This window comes from Lutra lutra, chromosome 13 (assembly GCF_902655055.1).
Source record: "Lutra lutra chromosome 13, mLutLut1.2, whole genome shotgun sequence".
Taxonomy (NCBI): domain Eukaryota; kingdom Metazoa; phylum Chordata; class Mammalia; order Carnivora; family Mustelidae; genus Lutra; species Lutra lutra.
In genome coordinates this window covers 85752763-85773692 of record NC_062290.1, presented here as the reverse complement: position 1 = coordinate 85773692, position 20930 = coordinate 85752763, and the positions used below count along the sequence as shown (strand labels likewise).

General features: G+C 40.9%; 1 protein-coding gene across 9 annotated transcripts in view; it reads left to right on the top strand.

Moving 5' to 3' along the window:
- Positions 1 to 20930, top strand: part of SCAI (suppressor of cancer cell invasion) — a 140268-nt gene that overhangs the window by 42993 nt on the left and 76345 nt on the right. Inside the window, exon 3 of one of the 9 annotated variants that reach the window (XM_047700361.1) lies at positions 2032 to 2058. The exons of 6 other annotated variants lie outside the window; for them this stretch is intronic. The gene's annotated coding sequence lies outside the window, so the exon portion shown is untranslated. Of the gene's footprint in view, positions 1 to 2031; positions 2059 to 14059; positions 14122 to 18372; positions 18394 to 20930 lie in introns of those variants that run through there. 2 more of the 9 variants (XM_047700362.1, XM_047700364.1) reach the window with 2 other exon arrangements.

Below are 20930 nucleotides of genomic sequence, written 5' to 3'. Positions count from 1 at the left end.
TGACCTGAGCCGAAGGCAGATGCTTAATGACTGAACCACCCAGGTGCCCCTTATTTATTTATTTTGGAGAGAGACAGCATATGCACACAGGGGAAGGGGCAGAAGGAGAGGATCTCAAGCAGACTCCGTGCTGAGTGCAGAGCCCCATGCAGGCTTGATCTCAGACCCCGAGATGATGACCTGAGCTGAAGTCAAGAGTCAGAGCCTCAGCTGACTGAGCCACCAAGGCGCCCCTACTGTTATGTTTTCAATTATGTTCTAAGTGTGTTTATAATCTTAAATAATGGTGGTATTGAAATACAGAAATTTTCTATTGCTTGTTGACTGTTATTTTAATTCTTGGAGACTCATGAAACATCTGTAAATAAACTCTTCTTCCTTGAAATATAGGCATAATTTGAGCAATATATCCTTCTGAAATATCCAAAATATACACATGTATATATATTTTAAAGATTTTATTTATTCATTTGAGAGAGAGAGAATGAGAGAGAGCATGAGAGGAGAGAGGTCTGCGGGAGAAGCAGACTCCCTGCCGAGCAGGGAGCCCAATGTGGGACTCGATCCTGGGACTCCAGGATCCCGACCTGAACCGAAGGCAGTCACTCAACCAACCGAGCCACCCAGGCTCCCCCAAAATATATTTTGGCAATAACAAAAGGATATTCCTTGGAAACACCAAACTTCAAATAACATTAGGCTAATAATATACGAACACATCATGTAATTCTCCTTTATCTTCTGCCTGCCTCCTTAAATCACAAGACTCTAAAGAACAAAATCCTAATTTTTTACATGAGTTTTATATATATCTTAAATATATTTAGAGTTATATGTTTTGGTGTTAATGTACTGAAAGTTATATATACATATAAAATATATTAATTTTTTTAGACCTTTAACCCCTTCCAGGAGTTTAAAGATGTAGGGTAAAGAGGATATAATTTACCTATTTTTTTTTTTTAAAGATTTTATTTCTTTATTTGACAGAGAGATCACAAGCAGGCAGAGAGGCAGGCAGAGAGAGAGGAGGAAGCAGGCTCCCTGCTGAGCAGAGAGCCCGATGTGGGGCTCGATCCCAGGACTCCGAGATCATGACCTGAGCCGAAGGCAGCGGCTTAACCCACTGAGCCACCCAGGCGCCCCTATAATTTACCTATTGTTTAAAGAGATTTATTTATTTATTTGAGAGAGAGATTGAATGAGTGGGGGGGCGCAGAGGGAGAGGGAGAGAAACCCCAAGCAGACTTCGTACTGAGATAGAGCCTGACTCAGGTCTTGATCCCATAACCCTAGCCAAAACTAAGATTCAGATGCTCAACCAGCTGAGCTGCCTAGCTGTCCCTAATTTATCTATTTTTAGTAAATTCTGCCTTGCTTCTTTTGGTGTTCCTAGAAGTTGATGTGTATATAATCTTTTCTCTCATTGATGAGCAGAACTCTAGGTATGAGCCAATGAAGTTTCTCCTCTTTGTAAATTTCTTCTTCACTGCTCTCCTCCAGTAAATAGATAAATAAAATTTGTATACCCAATGTGGGACTCGAATGCATGATCCCAAGATCAGGAGTCACATGCTTCTCTGACAGAGCCACCCAGGTGCTGGCTCAAAACGTTTTTGATATCAAAATATTTTTGATATCAAAACTGTTTTTGGTATTTATTTGGACTTTAAGTTATAGGCAGCCATATATCCTGAAAAATAATGAAGTGTGTATATATATATATTCTATAATCATGGAATATGGTCCATGAATTGTTTTATTTTTTTAATTAATTAACATACAGTGTATTACTACTTTCAGAGGTAGAGTTTAATGATTCATTAGTTGCATATAACACCTAGTGCTTATTACATCTCATGCCCTCCTTAATGCACGTCACCCAGTTACCCCACCCACCTCCCCTCCAACAACCCTCAGTTTGTTTCCTATAGTTAAGAGTCTCTTATGCTTTGTCTCTCTGATTTCATCTTATTTTGTTTTTCCCTCCCTTCCCCTATGCTCCTCTGTTTTGTTTCTTAAATTCCACAGGTCCATGAACCATTTTAAGTGAAAAAGGTGAGGTGCATGGTTTACCTTATAATTCCATTTTTATTTAAAAGAGTCACAGTATATTTGATTTTGCAGAGGACAAAGTTTGGCAAGGTGTACGGGTGTTAACTGTGATGAACCCTGGGGAATGGCATGGTACTCATTGGATATATCCACAATGACTACTGTCTCAGGTTTGGGGCCCCAGAAACCGAACATTGGATGAGATTTCACAGGGAAGTGACTTACTAGGAAGAGTTTCAGGGAAACTTGGTAGGGAGTGAAAAAGTGGGACTGGGAAGAGAGAACAAGGCTAGAGGCCGAGCAAGGATGTAGCAAGGATCAAGCAAAACCTCAAGGAGGCTTGGGCTCAGTCCTGCAGGGGAGTTCTGGAACTTATTCCTAACAGGTGTCACAATCAAGGACAGAATGAAAAGGTAGAGCCTTTGTCCTCCTAACCCTAACCCTTGAGGACCACTGCTCATGAGGAAGGATGCGTAAATGGTCAGACGTCCTGGCGGTCTGAGGGCGGTCTCCCTCGGGAGACCTGCAGAAGCTGACCTGGCGAGTGAGAGCACAGGGTTGGGCATAGAGGCAGCCAGAGCACAGACAGCAGTGGGAGCTGTCACCCACGCTGTAGAGGTTCAACTAGATAGAGGTTTTGGTATTTTCTCAGGTCATAATCATGTTTTGGGAAGTGCGAGGCTGGTTTGGTGGCTCCACAGGGGTCTGGGCTCCTTGTATTTGGTTGCACTGTTACAGGGTTATTGCCAACGTGTGCATGATCTGAGATACTCAGTATTACGTCCATGTTCCCTTTCAAAAAAAGGGGTCAGAGGGAAAAGGGCACATTAACTCCTGTAAAGACAAGTTCTGGAAATGCACATCACTTTGGCTCAGATCTCACTGGCCATAATTACTTATATGGCCACAGCTGGATGCATGAAAGAATAGATTTTACTGATTAGCCTTTTGCCTAGTTAAAAATAGGGGACTCTCATTATGTAACCATTTCTGCAGGAGAAAAGGCCTATCATAGGACAATCTGTTACAGGGATGTTAGTTTTCCACTTTATAAGGATGAAGTTTATTGGTTTGTTTGTTTCTTAGTTTTAACAACAAGCATGCTCCAGGTCAGGGTCTCCTGGAAGCAGAATCTGAGGTTGAGTTTAGGGTATAGGATGTTAAGAAGTGCCGTTGTGTTCAGTACCTGTGGGAGGGACGGGAAGGAGACAGAATCTGGCAGAAGTTGAGTTACAGCTCCGTTCTGAACAACAGTCCCAGCTGACTCTCTAGAGAGCCTAGAGCTGAAGTGGCCTTTCACAGTTGTCCTAGAGTTGTTGGGCTGAAATGGCTGTACCATTATACCCTTCTCTCTATCAGTCACTGGATATAGGCCGCTTTGGGAGGAGCATGACCTTGGGCAAGGCAGCTCTGCATGATCCCTGGAGGGGTGGCGGCATTCCCAGCAAACAGGACACCATGTCCTTCTTTGAAGGGAGATCTAGGAGGCACATACTTATATCACAACCTGTGTGTGTGTGTGTGTGTGTGTGTGTGTGTGTGTGTGTGTGTGTATGTGAAAGTAATTAATGCATGTTTATATATCCATTTATTTTTAAAAAGATTTTATTTATTTATTTTGAAAGAGAGTGTGTGCAAGTGAGGGGAGAGGGAGAGAGAGAAACTTAAGCACACTCTTTGCTGAGCATTGAGCCCTCCACAGGGCTTATTTCACAACCCATGAGATCATGACCTGAGCCAAAACCAAGAGTCAGATGCAGGATGCCTGGGTGGCTCAGTCCGTTAAGGGTCTGCCTTCAGCTCAGGTCGTGATCCCGGGGTCTTGGGATCGAGTCCCGACTTGGGCTCCTTGCTCAGCGGGGCATCTGCTTCTTCCTCTGCTTGCCACTCTCCCTTCTTCTGCTCTCTCTCTCTCTGACAAATAAATAGATAAAATCCTTAAAAAAAGAAAAGAGGTATGATGCTTAACTGACTGAGCCACGCGGGCATCCCAATATCCATTTATTTTTTATTTTTTAAGTTTTTGTTATTGAAGTATAGTTGACATACAGCGTTTATTAGTTTCAGGTGTATAGCATGGTGATTGGACAATTCTGTACATTACCCAGTGCTAGCCACAATAAGTGTAGTTTTTAAAATAAATTTTTATAATAAAAAAAGCTAGGGGCACCTGGGTGGCACAGTCAGCTAAACGTACTACTCTTGCTTTCAGCTTAGGTCATGACCTCAAGGTCATGAGCTCCATCCCACCGTCAGACTCTGTGCTCAGGGCAGAGATGGCTTGAGATTCTCTCTCCCTCTCCCTCTCCCCTTCCTGCTCATGCTCTCTCTCTCCGTCAAATAAATAAATTAGTCTTAAAGAAAAAAAAAAGTAAAATTTACTTAGTAATTTCTTCCACAAGAGTTTGTTGAGCAGCTACTAGGTGCCAGGCTCTGTTGCAGGCACTAGAGATAGGGAAATGGCAAAACAAAAGTCCCTGCCCTTGGGGGGTTTATGTTTTGACTGAAGATGGAATATATATAAATAAGCAAATTTATGATGTATCAGATGGTGATAGTAACTTTGAAGAAAAATAACGTACTATAAGGAAGGGTCTTTCTGTTTTATATAGACTGGTCAGGGAAGTCTCCTCTAATAAGGCAATTTGGCCAGAGACAAGAGTGAGATGGTAGAACTAGCCACACCGGGATTTTGAGGATGAGCATTATCAGCTGAGATTACAGTACATGCCAGGATGACCCTGTGCAGGACTGTGTAGTGTATTGGCATGTTTGGTAATGTAAATGGTATTTAGAATTTTTGCTTTTTAATTATACCCATTTTGGGAAGGCAAAACTCAGTGAGTGGCAGGTCTTTAAAAGGGGATGGGTGGGGGGGTGGAGGCATGGCGTTGTTCCAGGGAAGGTTCTTGGTTGAGAATTATAGCCCCTAATTCCAGCCAAGTTAAGCAGAAAAGGAATTTATTGGAAGGTTGTCAAGTACCTCAGAGCACTGATGGAAATACTGGTTTAATGGTTTAGAAAGGGAATCAGAAGATCTAGAATTACTGCCAAGGTCATACCCCTGGAAGACCTTGGTTAAGGATGTCTGGTTAAGGAAGCGGTTGCAGTCTGAATGCTTGTGTTCCCCCCAGTTTCATGTGTTGAAATCCAAACTTCCAGAGGTAATGGTCTTAATAGGTAGGGCCTTTGGGGCGTGTTTCAAGTTAGGAGGGTGGAACCTCATGGGATTAGTGTCTTATAAAAAGCTACCGAGAGCTTGTTTTGACCCCTTGGGCACCACGTGAGGAGGGCACAAGTGTGTGAGCCAGAAGAGAGCCCCTGCCTGAACGTGCTGCCAGTCTGATCTCAGACTTCTTGCCTCCAGAACTGGGAGAAGTCAATTTCTGTGTTAATTGCCACCTAGTCTGTGGTCATTTTGTTAGAGCAGCTTGAACAGACCAAGACAGATGCTGTTGCTGCTGTTTTGGAGCCCCTGTGTTGTATCTGGAGGAGGTCTGACTTCTGAACTAATTTCTTATTTGAGTCACTGGATCTATCTCAAAGACCTTTGAAAAGATTACTCTCGCTGCTATGTCAAGAATGAAGTGAGGGGTTCAGGAGTAGAAGCGGGAAGAACTAAGTCCTGAGGCTCCAGCGTAGATGACGTTAAGTTAGGGAGATGATGTTAACAGGGAGACGAAAAGAACGGGAGGATTCATGAAACAGGCCATTAGGTTGCCACTAAAATACTTGTCTTGGAGAAATTCTCTTCTATTTTTTCTTCTTCCTCCTCTTCTTTCTCGTCCTCTCCCTCCTCTCCTATTTCTTTTCCTCCTCCTTTCTTGAAATCTAAACCTTTCTAGAGGCCTTGTTGTAGTCTTGCTTGCACAGGGCAGTGTAGCTTAATCTGGCTTATATTTCATAGAATCTTACAGTGTTCATCATTTGTTCATTGAAAAAATATTTCTTTTACTTTTTTAAAGATTTTATTTATTTATTTGACAGATCACAAGTAGGCAGAGAGGCAGGCAGAGAGATGGGAGGGAAGCAGGCTTTCTTCTGAGCAGAGAGCCCGACACGGGGCTCAATCCCAGGACCCTGAGATCATGACCCAAACCCAGGGCAGAGGCTTAACCCACTGAGCCATCCAGGAGCCCCTGAAAAAATATTTCTATGCTCCTACTGTGTGGACTGTAGTGCTAAAGAAGGTTGCTAGTTGTGGCCATTCCAAATTGAGTTCAACTTTAGACACTCAGAAATGGCTCGTTTCTTCCAGGGCAGTTCATGATTGATGGCTCAGACCACCATTTTCTAGGTGTGGATAATTTGAAACCACATGATCTCCCTTCATCTAAAGCCCCCAGAACTGATTAGTCCCTTATTTTAGTCTTTTACATATCAGTGATTTGAAACAGGCCACATAACATGTCCATTATTTTAAAAAGTAGTGAGAAAGAAAGTGGCATCTTTTTTTACCCTCTTTAGACAGTGATTTTCAGATAGAACCAATCATCAGAAATGACTAAAATAGTTGAAAAAAAAAAATAGAGAATCCCAGCCCTCCTGAATTGTATCTGGAAGTAGATCTCAGAAATCTTAATTTAAAGAATGAACATTCCAGGTTAATCAGCCAGGTTTAGGAACTGTAGCTTTATGTAATTGAGACTAGCTTTGGTCTTTACAAGGAGACTTAATTAAATTCTTCTTGCTTAACCAGAAGGATCCATTATAAATAACTGGTTTTCTCAGCTTGATTTTAAAATATGGCATTTGTCTCATCTTTGAGAATGGTTTCATAGGATTATAGCTAGTTTTCTTGAGGGGTGATAGAGGTGGATTCCATTAATTTTTCTCTTACCCTTTGGCTGTTTTGTAACTGTACAGTATTTATTTCATCTCTAAAAATAAAAGAAACTTAATCTCTATTTTAAGAATATAGCCCACTATACTTCAGCTTCAAGCCAGTTTGTATCAAAAACAGTGTTTTTTTTTTTTAAAGATTTTATTTATTTATTTGAGAGAGAGACAGTGAGAGAGAGCATGAGCGAGGAGAAGGTCAGAGAGAGAAGCAGACTCCCCGTGGAGCTGGGAGCCCGATGCGGGACTCAATCCCGGGACTCCAGGACCATGACCTGAGCCGAAGGCAGTCGTCCAACCAACTGAGCCACCCAGGCGTCCCAAAAACAGTGTTTTTAAAAAAGATTTTATTTATTTATTTGAGAGAGAGATACAGAGATATCACAAGTAGGCAGAGGAGGGGGAAGCAGGCTCCCTGCTGTACGATGTAGGGCTCGATCCCAGGACCCTGAGATCATGACCTGAGCTGAAGGCAGAGGCTTAACCCACTGAGCCACCCAGGCACCCTCAAAAACAGCTTCTTAAGCTTGATGTGCATACATATTGCTTGGAGAGCTTGTTAAAATGCAGATTCTGATTTAGTAGGTCTGGGGTGATGCTCATGCTGCTGGTCTGCACATCTCATTTGAGTCGTAAGAGGCTAAATGACAATTGTATTATCCCGTGAGCTTTCATCTTTGTATGAGTTACTCTGCTTTGGGGCATGCCTTAAGACTGTTTAGTTTGACCAAAGGTTGAGTAGTATATTTTAAGGAGATTGGATTATATAACCTTTATTGCTTTTTCCCATAACCTTGAAGGTTGTAGTACTATATATAGTCTTAAGATTTTAATTTCAGGCTTTGGAACTGAATAAAGGAAGTGTCAGAAGCCGTATATATTTTTTTATTGAATCATTAAATCGGCAGTAGCAAAATTGGTTTATATACCTGAGGTAGTCTGAACTATAAGTAGAGTATTATTAACTGAACTAAGAATAAGAAAGAAAATGATAGAACGTTAAAAATTAGTAGTAGATATGCAGGATATACCTAAGGATTGGGGAATTTATATTTTGCAGACTTGAGACTGCTTTGGAGAAGATACATGTTAGGGCAGTGGGTTCTTAGGGGGGATTTTTACCTCCAGGGACACATTTGATAATACCTGGAGATATTTTTAGTTGTTACGATAGTAGGGTGGTTGTATTTCTACTGGTATCAGCAGGTGGAGGCCAGGGACGCTGCTAGATACCCAGTAGTGCTCAGGACAGCCCCCCACAAGGAATCACTTGGCCTAAAATGTCAGTAGTTCCAAGATTGAGAAAACTTATGTTGGAAAAGTTTCACAAGTACTTTATTTTTTAATTAAAAATAATACAGAAAATAGTCATTCATATTCCCACCGATCAAATCCAACTGTTGTTAACATTTTGTGATATTGGATTTTAGCCTTTCTGTTTAAGAAATTTCACTCCAGGAGCAGCTGGGTGGCTCAGTGAGTTGGGCTTCTGCCTTCAGCTCAGGTCATGATCCTAGGATCCTGGGTTCAGGTCCCACATCGGGATCCTTGCTCAGTGGGGAGCCTGCTTCTCCCCCTCTCTCTGCCTGCCGCTCCCCTTGCTTGTGCTCTCTCTGTCAAATAAATAAATAAAATCTTTAAAAAAAAAGAAAAAAGAAATATCACTCTAGGGGTGTCTCGGTGGTGCAGTTGGTTAAGCATCTGACTCTTTGTTTCAGCTCAGATCGTGATCTTGGAGTCATGAGATGGAGACCCACATTGGGCTCTGTGCTCAGTGCAAATACTGTGTGAAATTCTCTCTTTCTCCCTCTGCCCCTCCCACTTATGGTCTCTCTCTCTCTCTGTCTCTCAAATAAATAACTCTTTAAAAAAAGAAATATCAGCCCATTATTTTTGGGAAAACAACATTATTATTTTGAATTTAAGTTATGTGAAAAGTTCAAGTATGAAAGTAATGAAGCTATCCCAGATCTCACCACCCAGACATAAGCATCATAAACAGTAGCTGAACATTATCCCAGGTATCTTTCCATGCATAGGTATAGATAGAAGAATAGAGAGAAGTGCTTTCATAAAATTGGGACCATACTTTATGTGAATCAAAAATAACCTTTTCCTATGAAAAATTTTAAACCCAGAGAAAATCAGGTGAATTATTAACCCCTGTGTACTCATCACTGAGCTTCAACAATCGTAAATACAGAGCCAATCTGCCTTTATCCGTATCTGTACCTACTCACCTGACACTGAGTATTTTGAAGCAAATCTCAGATATCCCATCGCTTCGTCTGTAAGCATTTCAGTGCCTGTCTGTAAAGCTTGAGGTCTCTTTCTTTGAGCTATTAATCTTACACATGCAATTAACAGTTTCTCTGAGTGATTCATTCTTTCCCTCCTTCTCCCCTCTTTGTCTCTCTCTCTCCCTTGAATTATGTTTTCTTCCTAATGGAAGCATTTTCTTTTTCTTACTGAGAGTGCACAGAATGCAACGGCAAGAACAGTAATTGCACAAAGCAAGGGAAATGGGTACTGCAGAGCAAACAAAGCTGTTTGCCACAAATACTTCCTGTGAATTTTGTGTTTTCTTTCTAGAACGTCGGGGCGCCTGGGTGGCTCATGGGTTAAAGTCTCTGCCTTCGGCTCAGGTCATGATCCCAGGATCCTGGGATCGAGCCCCACATCGGGCTCTCTGCTCGGCGGGGAGCCTGCTTCCTCCTCTCTCTGCCTGCCTCTCTGTCTACTTGTGATCCCTGTCTGTCAAATTAAAAAAAAAAAATTCTTAGAATGTCTACATCTGTTTGGCAGTACCATGTAACATAGTGTATTTCTCTTTACTGTGTTCATTTTTCCATCTACCCATCTTTTCCAATATTTCTTTGAGATACCTTCCTGCTTTGGTGTATTTGCTTGTAGCAGTGGTCTTTGGCAACTATTAGTGGAAAGTACCTGCAGGAATCATTTACCTGGGGCTTAGCTTCTTGAGGGCAAGGAGTCTTACCATCTCTCTGGCTGATATGATAGCTTCACTGTATCTTCAGTGTTTGTGGGATGGTTGTTATTAATCTCGAGAGGATTATGTCAATATTGGTTAATATATTAATTAAAACCACTTATTTAGAACAAAACAACACTTATTTAGAACAAAACTAACATACGTGCAAACAGGAGAATAAAATTGGGATGCTAACATTTGGTACCTGTATCTATGGGTGGTCTCCATACAAAGAGATGAAGCAGGGAATTCTGCTCCCTGGTCACATCCTCTGGTTTCTTCTGACACTTATAGGGTGACCATATGTCCTGGTTTGCCTGATACAGTCTCAGTTTCCTCACAGTCTTGATGTAATTATTCATAGTATCCCTTTTCAGAACTTTCCCAGTTTAGATGGTAAATTAATAGTACTCCTACTTTTAATCCTACCTCTTTAATGTGTGCCACGCTTTTCCCCAAACACTTTACATACATTCTCATTTAATTTTCGTGATAACACTAAGAAGCAGATCCTATTATTATCCCCATCTTACATATGGGTAAGTTGGGGCACAAAGCGGTCAAATAGCTTGGCTGAGATCACGAGGCTCTGTTCAGATTTTAAGTGGCAAAGCCAGGATTTGAGTCCCAGCACTTTGGTGCAGGTGCTCTCCACTCTGCTGTGTCACACCTCTGCTGGCCCCAAACAGATCTTTGTAGAATACCTGCTGACCTCCTGGTGACTAATCAGCATATTTGTGGATCAGAAGACTTTGGGAATTTACGTGATTTCCTTATCTTCACAAAGTATTTGTAGCTCCCTTATGTCCCACCATGTCGATGTGATTATAGACATCTTTCTTTGAGGATTGAACGTGAGCCTTTTTTTCATCCTCTTAATGGCAACTTGGCATTCCCTTCTAGATGCTCAGGGAGATGCGGATTCGCAGCTTCCGCAGATCATCCGCCACTTTTTCTTCCTGTCGACCATCTTTGGTCTTTTCAGTCCATACACGCAGTGTTTCCAGATCTGCAGTGGTACCTGCCCTTCGCTGCCTCGATGACCAGTTCATATTTTGGACTTAGCGGCCCTTGCTTGGGTGCTTGGAGGAAAGATGGAGACAGTGACTGCTTTCAAGGAGCTTACAGTCTAGCAAGGGGATGGGGACCGTGCAGGAATGTCCATGACGTGAGGCAGCTGAGCTGTGTGGGGAACGTAATTTAGAGTTTGGAGCAAAACAAAGCATTTCTGACGGGGTTGATCCAGAAAGTTTTGTGAGGGTGGATACACTTAAATCAGTTTAATGACCTCCAAATAGGCCACCAAAGGACTACTTTCTTGTGCTAAGGACAGGGCTTACGTTTGCCAAGAGTAGAGGCCTGACAGAAGAATAAGATGGGATTAACCCAGACGAGGGGGGCTCCCGTTGGTCTGACACTGGGCGCCCTCATAAGGAGTCCTCAGTCAGCAGGACTGCTCTGTTCTTCTGATCGCATCATCATTGTCATGGCACATAGTGACCCTCTGGGTGGGTTATAAGCAGCAGGAACAGATGGAACTCTGCAGCAGCAAAACATTTTATTTTTCAAATTTGGGCTATTTATTTATTTGAATTCTTTTAGCCTTTTTAGTTTAAAGTCTTTTGATAGACACAAGGTCTTTTTCCCTAATAAAAGCATTGTCTACTTCTCTTTCACAGTTGACCCTTAAAAAATGTGGGGTTAGGGGGCACCCACTCCATGCACAGTTGAAAATCCATGTGTACCTTTTGACTCCCCAAAACTTAACTAATAATAACCTACTGTTGACTTGAAGCCTTACCAGTAACATAAACAGTTGATTAATGTGTATTTCTTATGTTATATGTATTATATACAATATTATTACAATAAAGGAAGCTAGAGAAAAGAAAATGTTATTAAGAAAAGCGTAAGGAAAATACATTTACAATACGTTGCTTATTTAGAAAAATATCTGCGTATACGTGGACCCACACAGTTCAAACCCATGCTGTTGAAGGGTCAGATGTCTTTGGATTTACCTTTTTACTTTTCTTTTTGAAATTTTGTTTTTAAGTAATATGTGCACCCAACATGGGGCTCAAACTTACAATCCAGAGATCTAGAATCACATGGTCTACCAACTGAGTGAGCCAGGCACCCCTTACTTTTTTACCTGATTATCTTAATAAGAAAAAGTGAATATACTTAATTAGAGCTTATTTTAGTAGCTGGTGAGATAGGGAAGTATTCATTATCCTTGCTTAAAAATGAGGAAATTGAAGTTAGGTTACACAGTAAGCTATGTGACTTGGCTGAAAATGTCGGAGTTTGGACTTGTACTTGGGTTGAAGCTTCAGAATGTAGATCCACTATAAATCACATGGTCTTATTCAATTTATTAGGTTAAAAATATTTTTATTCACCGTCCAGATAAAGAGAAACAATGAAAATTGGGATTATCTCACATTTTAACCCCTTTTTTAATGAATGGCATTATAGAATCTAGATCAGCATAATTAGTGTGTTTCTTTTTCTGAGTCAGCACTGCTTTGGTGATTGTCTATCCCATAAATTCAACTGAAAGGGAAATCCTGTAGAGGCTGCAGGTGGCCTACATGGTACCTCTATGCAAATTAGCAGAAGGCAATCTCTCTAGATGGTTAGGCCAGTCAGAAGAAGGCATCCCTCCTTGGGGCATGTTTAGCCCACATCAGGGTGCTGGCCTTGGGAACTAAGTGTCTGGATTTTCATCTCTCCCATGGCTCTCAAAACACAGCAGCCAAGAATCCCGTTTATATCAGTTGATGAGGAGCTGAGGTTTCTTTAGTGTTGTGCATAGGACAGCACCCGTTGTTCTTATCCCACATACTGCACGGATACCTCCCTCAGTGGCTGTCCTTGTTCAGTCCGGCTGGAACCCCAGCCTCCCTGCTACTGGGCTGCTCCCTCCTTCACTTCATCCAGGACTCCGCTTAAAGCTTCCCTTTTCAAATGTCCCTTCACCTGCTCAAACTGAAATATTACCCCCCTCACACTGTCCTTCCTGCTCTGTTTTCTTCACAATACTTCTCACTTGGAGTATTAAATTCATGTGTATTTTATTCTGTTTTTGTCTTTCCGCCATACAGTATGCTTTGTGAAAGCAGGGGTTTTGCCTGTTTTGTTCGCTGCTATATTCCAGCATCTAGAAAAATGCCTGGCATTTAGGGGGCTCTCAGTTGATATTTGTTGAATGAATGAACAAACACTGGACTGTTTGTATTGTGACTAATGGTATAAATGACCAGTTGGGTTTTTTTTCTTTTAGATTTTTATTTATTTATTTATTTACTTACTTACTTACTTATTTATTTGACAGACAGAGATCACAAGTAGGCAGAGAGGCAGGCAGAGAGGCAGGCAGAGAGAGGAGGAAGCAGGCTTCCTGCGGAGCAGAGAGCCCGATGTAGTGCTTGATCGCAGGACCCTGGGATCATGACCCGAGCCGAAGGCAGAGGCGTTAACCCACTGAGCCACCCAGGTGCCCCATAAATGACCAGTTTTAATATTTGCTACCTTCGGGGCACCTGGGTGGCTCAGTGGGTTAAGCCGCTGCCTTTGGCTCAGGTCATGATCTCAGGGTCCTGGGATCAAGTCCCGCATCGGGCTCTCTGCTCAGCAGGGAGCCTGCTTCCCTCTCTCTCTCTGCCTGCCTCTCTGTCTACTTGTGATCTTTGTCTGTCAAATAAATAAATAAAATCTTTAAAAAAAAAATATTTGCTACCTTCTACTGACTGTATTTGTGTGCTTCCTGGACTATAATATTATGATTATTGTCCAATTTAACAGTTATAATAGCTATATGAGAAGAAAATAATGTAATCCTCATTTTAGAGTTGAAGAACTCCTAAAGCTTAGAAAAATTAAATAACATTCCCAAAGTCAAAAAGCTAACAATTAGAATCATTCCTTGACAGGTAGATTTGATAACCAAAGTTTGTTTAAAAACATGGTTTCAGTGATTCTTTGGATCTTGTAGTTTTTTTTTAAAGAGGGAGTTCCAATTACTGGGAGAGGGGAAAAAAAAAACACCTTAAAAATGTGCTCAGCTATGTTTTAAGGGAAAGGAGAGATAAGACCCGTGGGATTTGAAGGGTTGGGGTACTGGAGATCAAACAACTCTCATTTTTAATCTTTGCATTCTTATCTAAGGGTGCGGACCTTGAGGGTCCTTTGGAATGAAGAGTATGACTTTGGAGTCCTTTTCCAGCTGTGTAAGTCTAGCTAAATAGCTTATCTGAGCCTTTTTTTCATCTCTAAATTCTAGTAACAGTGTCTACCTTATGGTGATATGAAGATGAAATAATGTATATAAATTGCCTGGCGTAGTGTCTGCCACTTGGGAGCTTGATTTCTCCTGTCCCCTGCTCTTGTTTTCCTCTCTTTAACTGCAAGGAACCAGAAATCCATGTTGTTTCAACACCCTTTAGGGTGATTTTTTTTTCTAAGATTTTAATTATTTATTAGAGAAGGAGCACAAGCAGGGGGCAGAGACAGAGGGAAAGGGAGAAGGAGATTCCCCGCTAAGCATTGAGCCCAGTGTGGGGCTTGATCCCAGATCTGAGCTGAAGGTACACACTTAACCGACTGAACCACCCAGATGCCCCCAAGTGATTTTTTTTCTTAACAACTTCCCTCCAGATAAGTAATCTCATACGTAAAGCTGTTTTCTGGTAGTATGTAGGCAATCAAGGTACCTTTTATAATTTGCATGTCATTTTGTTTTATCATTGCAATTCAAAGAGATACTCATGGGCTTTGTTAGTAAGTGTTGTGTGCACATGTCGCCCATCACAAACCTTTGGGTCTGATTCCTGCTTTTGGCAATTCAATGTTCATGAACACTAAGTATCAGTAACTGGGAAGCCCTCTTTACTTTGTCTCCCATGTTTATCAGATTTTTTTAAAGTCAGTGACATGTTTGCTAACACATATAGGTTTAGATTCTTACTAGAATTTATGAAGTAACATCTTACAATTTCTGTAATTATCACCATGTCTGCAGAGTAGTGGTATCATGCGCAGATTCAGAGAATAGGTTTTCCTGAACCACTGAGTAACCGAGGTAGGAAAAAAAAAAACTGGAATTTTTCAGTTCTTTCTCTGAAATTAAATAGTACAACATTTGGGGCGCTGGGTGGCTCAGTGGGTTAAAGCCTCTGCCTTCAGCCCAGGTCATGATCCCAGGGTCCTGGGATCGAGCCCCACATTGGACTCTCTGCTCTGGGAGAAGTCTGCTTCCTCCTCTCTCTCTCTGCCTGCCTCTCTGCCTACTTGTGATCTTTGTCTGTCAAATAAATAAATAAAATCTTTTTTATTTTTTATTTTAATTAATTAATTTATTTATTTTTAACTTTTAATTTTTTAAGATTTTATTTATTTATTATTATATATATTATGTATTTAAAATCTTTTAAATTATTTATCTATTTTTATTTTTTAAATTAATTAATTTATTTTTAATTTTTTTAATTTATTTTTTTTAAGATTTTATTTATTTATTTGACAGAGATCACAAATAGGCAGAGAGTCAGGCAGAGAGAGAGGAGGAATCAGGCTCCCTGCGAGCATAGAGCCTGATGTGGGGCTTGATCCCCAGACCCTGGGATCATGACCTGAGCCGAAGGCAGAGGCTTTAACCCACTAAGCCACCCAGGAGCCCCAATAAATAAAATCTTTAAAAAAATAGTACAACATTTAATTTCTAACTGAAAAATTATTTACTGAGAAATGGGGAACAAATTAAGAGAAGTATAACGAACTTCCAGTGAAAGATGTCTGAGCGTCCTTCTCAATTATATGCTGATCTTTTCTTCCTCTTAATACCCTATTATATGCCATATAATGAAGCAATAAAAATGGGGTTTTTTTCCAATATTTAATTTATTTATTTATTTGACAGGGAGAGAGACAGCGAGAGAGGGAACATAAGCAGGGGTGAGTGGGAGAGGGAGAAGCAGGCTTCCCACTGAGCAGGGGCTCAACCCCAGAACCCTGGAATCATGCATGACCTGAGCTGAAGGCAGATGCTTAATGACTGAGCCACTTAGGCACCCCAATAAAAGTGTTTATTATTTAAATATTAATTATGGACTTAACTGGAAGGTATATGATTTAAAGATGTTGATTAGCCCCAGATAATGATAGAAATATTGGATTGCCCCAAATAATGATAGAACTATATTGGAAGGGGCAGTGGGAGTAAAGAGAACTAATTCCTTTTTTGTCATTACGGAAAATCTGTAATGTCAAAAATGGATGAATCAAGCAATTGAAAGAAAAGCTTATTTATTTAGGACTATAGGGGACACTATTGGATGAAACAGCCACAACAGTTGAAAGTTGCTGGAAGGAAGGGCGAGCCAGTGAACTACTACTTTTCATTTAAGTCTTATTGGGTATTACTGAATTGTTAATTATGTATATATTGTTTTGGCTAAAAAATAAGGGCTAAAATGGCAAGAGAAAAAGTAGATCTATAACCAATTTAAGAAATTGAAAAGACAACCCAAGAAAGGGAGAAAATATTTGTAAATCATATCTCTGGTAAGGTACTTGTATCTAGAATTATGCCATGAACTCTTACAATAAAAACCCAAATAACTTATTCAGTAGGTGAAGATCTAAGGAATCATTTCCTCAAAGATGATTGTTAAAGGGCCAATACGCATGTGAAAGGATGCTTAACATCATTAGCCATCAGAAATGTAAATCTAAACCGTGGGATAGTGCTTCACATCCACTAGGATGCCCAGAATCAAAAAGGCAGATAGTAAGTACTGGTGAGAATGTAGAGATAAGATCTGTCATACATTGTTGTGATGGTAAACTGGTGCAGTGACTTTGGAAAACAACCTGATAGTTCCTGAAAGGTTAAACACAGTGTTACCATATGACCCAGCAACTCTCCTCCTAGGTATATACCTAAGAAAAGTGAAAAACAGATGTCCGCGTGAAAACTTGGATGCACATGTTCATAGGTGCGTTATTCATTATAGCCGCCCAGTGAAAACAGTCTAAATGTTCATCCACTGAAGAATAAACAAACCGTGGTATGTAGCCACACAATGGAATATTATTTAGCCATCAAAAAGAATGAAGTACTGATATTTGCTACATGAATGACCCTTGGAAACATTTTAAGTGACAGAAACCAATCACAAAAGCCATGTAGTTAGGATTCCATTTATGTGAATATCCATTTGTTAATAAGTCCATAGAAATAGAAAGTAGACTAGTAGTTGCTTAAGGCTGGGGAGAGAACTGTTTTAGGGGAAATGAGGCATGACAACTAATGACTCTGAGGTTTCTTTTTTGGATGATAAAAGTGTTCTGAAGTTGGGGGCACCTGGGTGGCTCAGTGGGTTAAGCCTCTGCCTTCGGCTCAGGTCATGATCCCAGGGTCCTGGGATGGAGCCCCTCATCGGGCTCTCTGCTCGGCAGGGAGCCTGCTTCCTCCTCTCTCTCTCTGCCTGCCTCTCTGCCTACTTGTGATCTCTGTCTGTCAAATAAATAAATAAAATCTTAAAAAATAAGTTCTGAAATTGAATGTGGTGATGCTTGTATATCTGTGAATATATTGAAAACTGCTGACTTACATACCTAAGTACGTGAACTGTATAGTATGTGAATCATATTTCAATAAAGCTGTTATATTAGTATACATATAAATACAGATATATGGGCATATCATCAGTCAGTTACTGCTAAAAGAAAGAGTAATTTTTATTTTTCTTTTAGTGACAAATTTATTATTTTCTTTCCTTGGCTTTCAATTTATTACAGATAAAACCTGTAATTTAGGAAACCAGAATTGTCATGGTGTAGATCATAAGTATCTTTTAATGGGTTATTGGCTGTTTTGTTTTTGTTTTTCATTATGCTTAACACAAATCGGGTGTGACCTAACATTTGCATGACTAACAGCTTTCTCTCAGAGTGTGCTGAAATGGTGCTTTTGGGTGGCCCCAGATGCTTTTCATGTTGTCTGTTTTTAGTGTACTGTAGACACAGACTCTTGGCTGTTGCCACTGTCATCTTTGTGATTAAGAAGAGAGAGTCTGTGTGGTCTGCACTTCTTCATACACCGACTAAGAGTGATGTCTTGTTGGTTGGTGATTGAGATTCTTGCCCGAACTTCTTGTTGCCTCGCGAGTTTTTATGTGATGAATAAATGGAACTATTTAAATTGGGCTAGATTGCATTTGACTGCTACCTCTGTGGGTTCCCCCACTGGAGACAGTTTTTATGAATCATTAGCCTTAGGCTGCTTCAGATGATGTTTTCTCACATTATTCTCAAGGGTACATATTTTTGATGCTTTCATTCTGTATATTTTTGTGTCTCCTGCCCCATTAGCCTCATAAATAGTCTTTGCACGTGTCTTGTTGATAGTCATTGTTTTGCGATGACTGACTGACTAACTGCCTACCTTCCCTTTCCTTCACTGCAGTACTTTCTGGTCGGCTGTGCTAGGCCTCCGTTCAGTAAGTACTGGATTTGCATATTTGTGTGTGTTAAACACCTCTCTTCTTCCACATTCAGTAGGCAAAATATCTTCCTAGCCTAGTGCATAGTATCTCACAAATGGCCTTCTGGCTCTGTGTACAGGACTGAGGCTCCAAGCCCTAGCTCCTTTGGCTTTCTTTTCTTAAACACTCTTTTCCCTCAGTCCATTCAGTTGCTCTCAACACAGAGCAAGGAGAAGTGTGGTATCTACGCATTCCTCCCGATGTTGTTCTTACAGCATGTAGCTTAAGTTCAGTTGCATGTTGCATTAAGTCCGAAAAATTGTTTTCAGAAAATAATTTGCATGTAATTCAGGATGGTTTTGTGCTGTCTTTGATACGTGAACATGCTTTCCATGCTGGTAAGGACCAGCTTCTGAGCACTGCCATTTGTTCGTATTATAGGAATACCATCTGGACCAAGCAAATAGCTTCTTGTTCCTTTTACAGTGAATGTGTGAAAACCATCATCATCACCCCCCCCCACACACACACATTCAAAAAATTTTTGTACTTAGTATTTTTCAATTTGTGCTCTGTTTGGAGCACATGTATGACAGTTTTACGGCTAATAATTTTAGAGTACATCATAATTTACAGGGCAGTTTTATATCCATTAGTTCATTTTATTGTCCAACAGCCTTACAGGGGCCTTATTATTAATATCCCATTTTTATAGCTGAGAAAACATATGTGTGATACATTTTTTTTTCATTTATTTATTTTTCAGAGAGAGAGAGAGAGAGGGAGAGAAAGCACAACTGGGGGGAGTAGGAGGCAAAGGGAAGAGCAGGTTCTGTGCTGAGCCTGATGCAGGACTTGATCTCAGGACCCCAGGATCGTGACCTGAGCCAAAGGCAGGTGTCCAACCTACCGAGCTACCCAGGCGTGCCCACTTCTTCTTCTTCTTCTTTTTTTTAATATTATTTATTTATTTGCGAGAAAGGGCAGGGGTTGAGGCAGAAGAGCAGAGGGAGGAGGACAGGCGGACTCCATGCTGAGTTCAGAGCCCAACAGGGGGCTTGATCTCAGGACTCTGAGATCATGACCTGAGCTGAAATCAAGAGCCAGACTCTCAACTGACTGAGTCACTGGGGCACCCCTGTGTGATAGACTCTTATGCTGATGCTTAATTAGACAGCCATTCCATCTCTATACGTCTTTTTAAAAATCTGAGTACATAAGAAAATGATCTCTTTCCTACCATGTGATTTCTATAAATATATTCTCTGTTCTGTCTGAATAAATTTCTTACTATATTTTGGTTTCACTTCCAACGTATTTCCATTGTTTTCTCGATGGTTCTCTTTTAGGTCTTACATTCTTTCTCTCTTATCCTTCTTCCTTCCTTCCTTCCTTCCTTCCTTCCTTCCTTCCTTCCTTCCTGGGAGAGAGAGTGTGAGAGAGCCGGAGCTGGATGGGAGGTGGGGAAGGGGCAGAAGCCTGCTCCCCTCTGAGCAGGGAGCTCCATCCCAGGACCCTGAGATCATGACCTGAGCTGGAGGTAGATGCTTAACTGACTGAGCCACCCAGGTGCCCTCCCCTCTTAGCTCTTATTACAGGATGATTCTCTCTTTTTTTTTTCTTTTGAAGCATCACTAAACTGTAGAGTAATAACCATGGGGATATTATACATGATACAGTGTTTTCAGACTTCTTTCACACCTAAAAAACCTTGCTCTATCTTCACAACAGTTATTTGAGATCTACAGAACAAGTGCAAATTGTTTGTTTTTGTGAATTAAAAACTTGCGGCTCAAAGTGTTACCTAAAGTTTTGGTTTGTTTGTTCATAATCACATAACTAAGAAGTGTTAGGAACAGGAATACTCGGGCTTCTGGGCTAGCGGAGGGCTCTTTCCACTGCTGTTAGGACCCTGCGTTGTTTCCCCCTGTGTCGTGTAATATACACTTAACCAGGTTTCTTTCATACTTTCGTGTTGCCAACCACTTACTCAGAATTCAATCCAGAGTAGCCAGTTTCTCTTGTTGCTTTGTTGAAAGACTTCCTAGAAAAAGAAATTGTCATCAACAAGGCAGGTCAATAATTTGCCAGATGCTCTGTGTTTAGCAGAACGACTCTTTGAATAGTTGTCCCTACTCATTTCTCTTTTGCTATGTGTCTATTTTGTAATCCGTATCAGGATTCTGTCGTATATGGATTGGTTTCCTAGGGCTGCCATAACAAATTATCAGTAAGTGGGTGGCTTAAAACAACAGAAATTTGTGCTCTCACACTTCAGGAGGGCAGAAGTCCAAAATCAAGGTGTTGGCAGGATTGGTCCTTTTTAGAAGAAGCTCAGAGGGAGAATCTGTTCCATTTCCCTCCCCCTAGCTTCTGGTGGTCGCCAGCAATCCTTGGTGTTCCTTGGCATACAGCTGCATAATTCCCGTCTGTCTCCTTCTTCATATGGCTGTCTTCCCTCTGTGTCTGTGTCTGCACATGGCATTCTCCTCACTCTGGGTGTCTGTCTCTCCTCAGCTTCTAAGGACACCAGTCAAATTGGATTAATACTC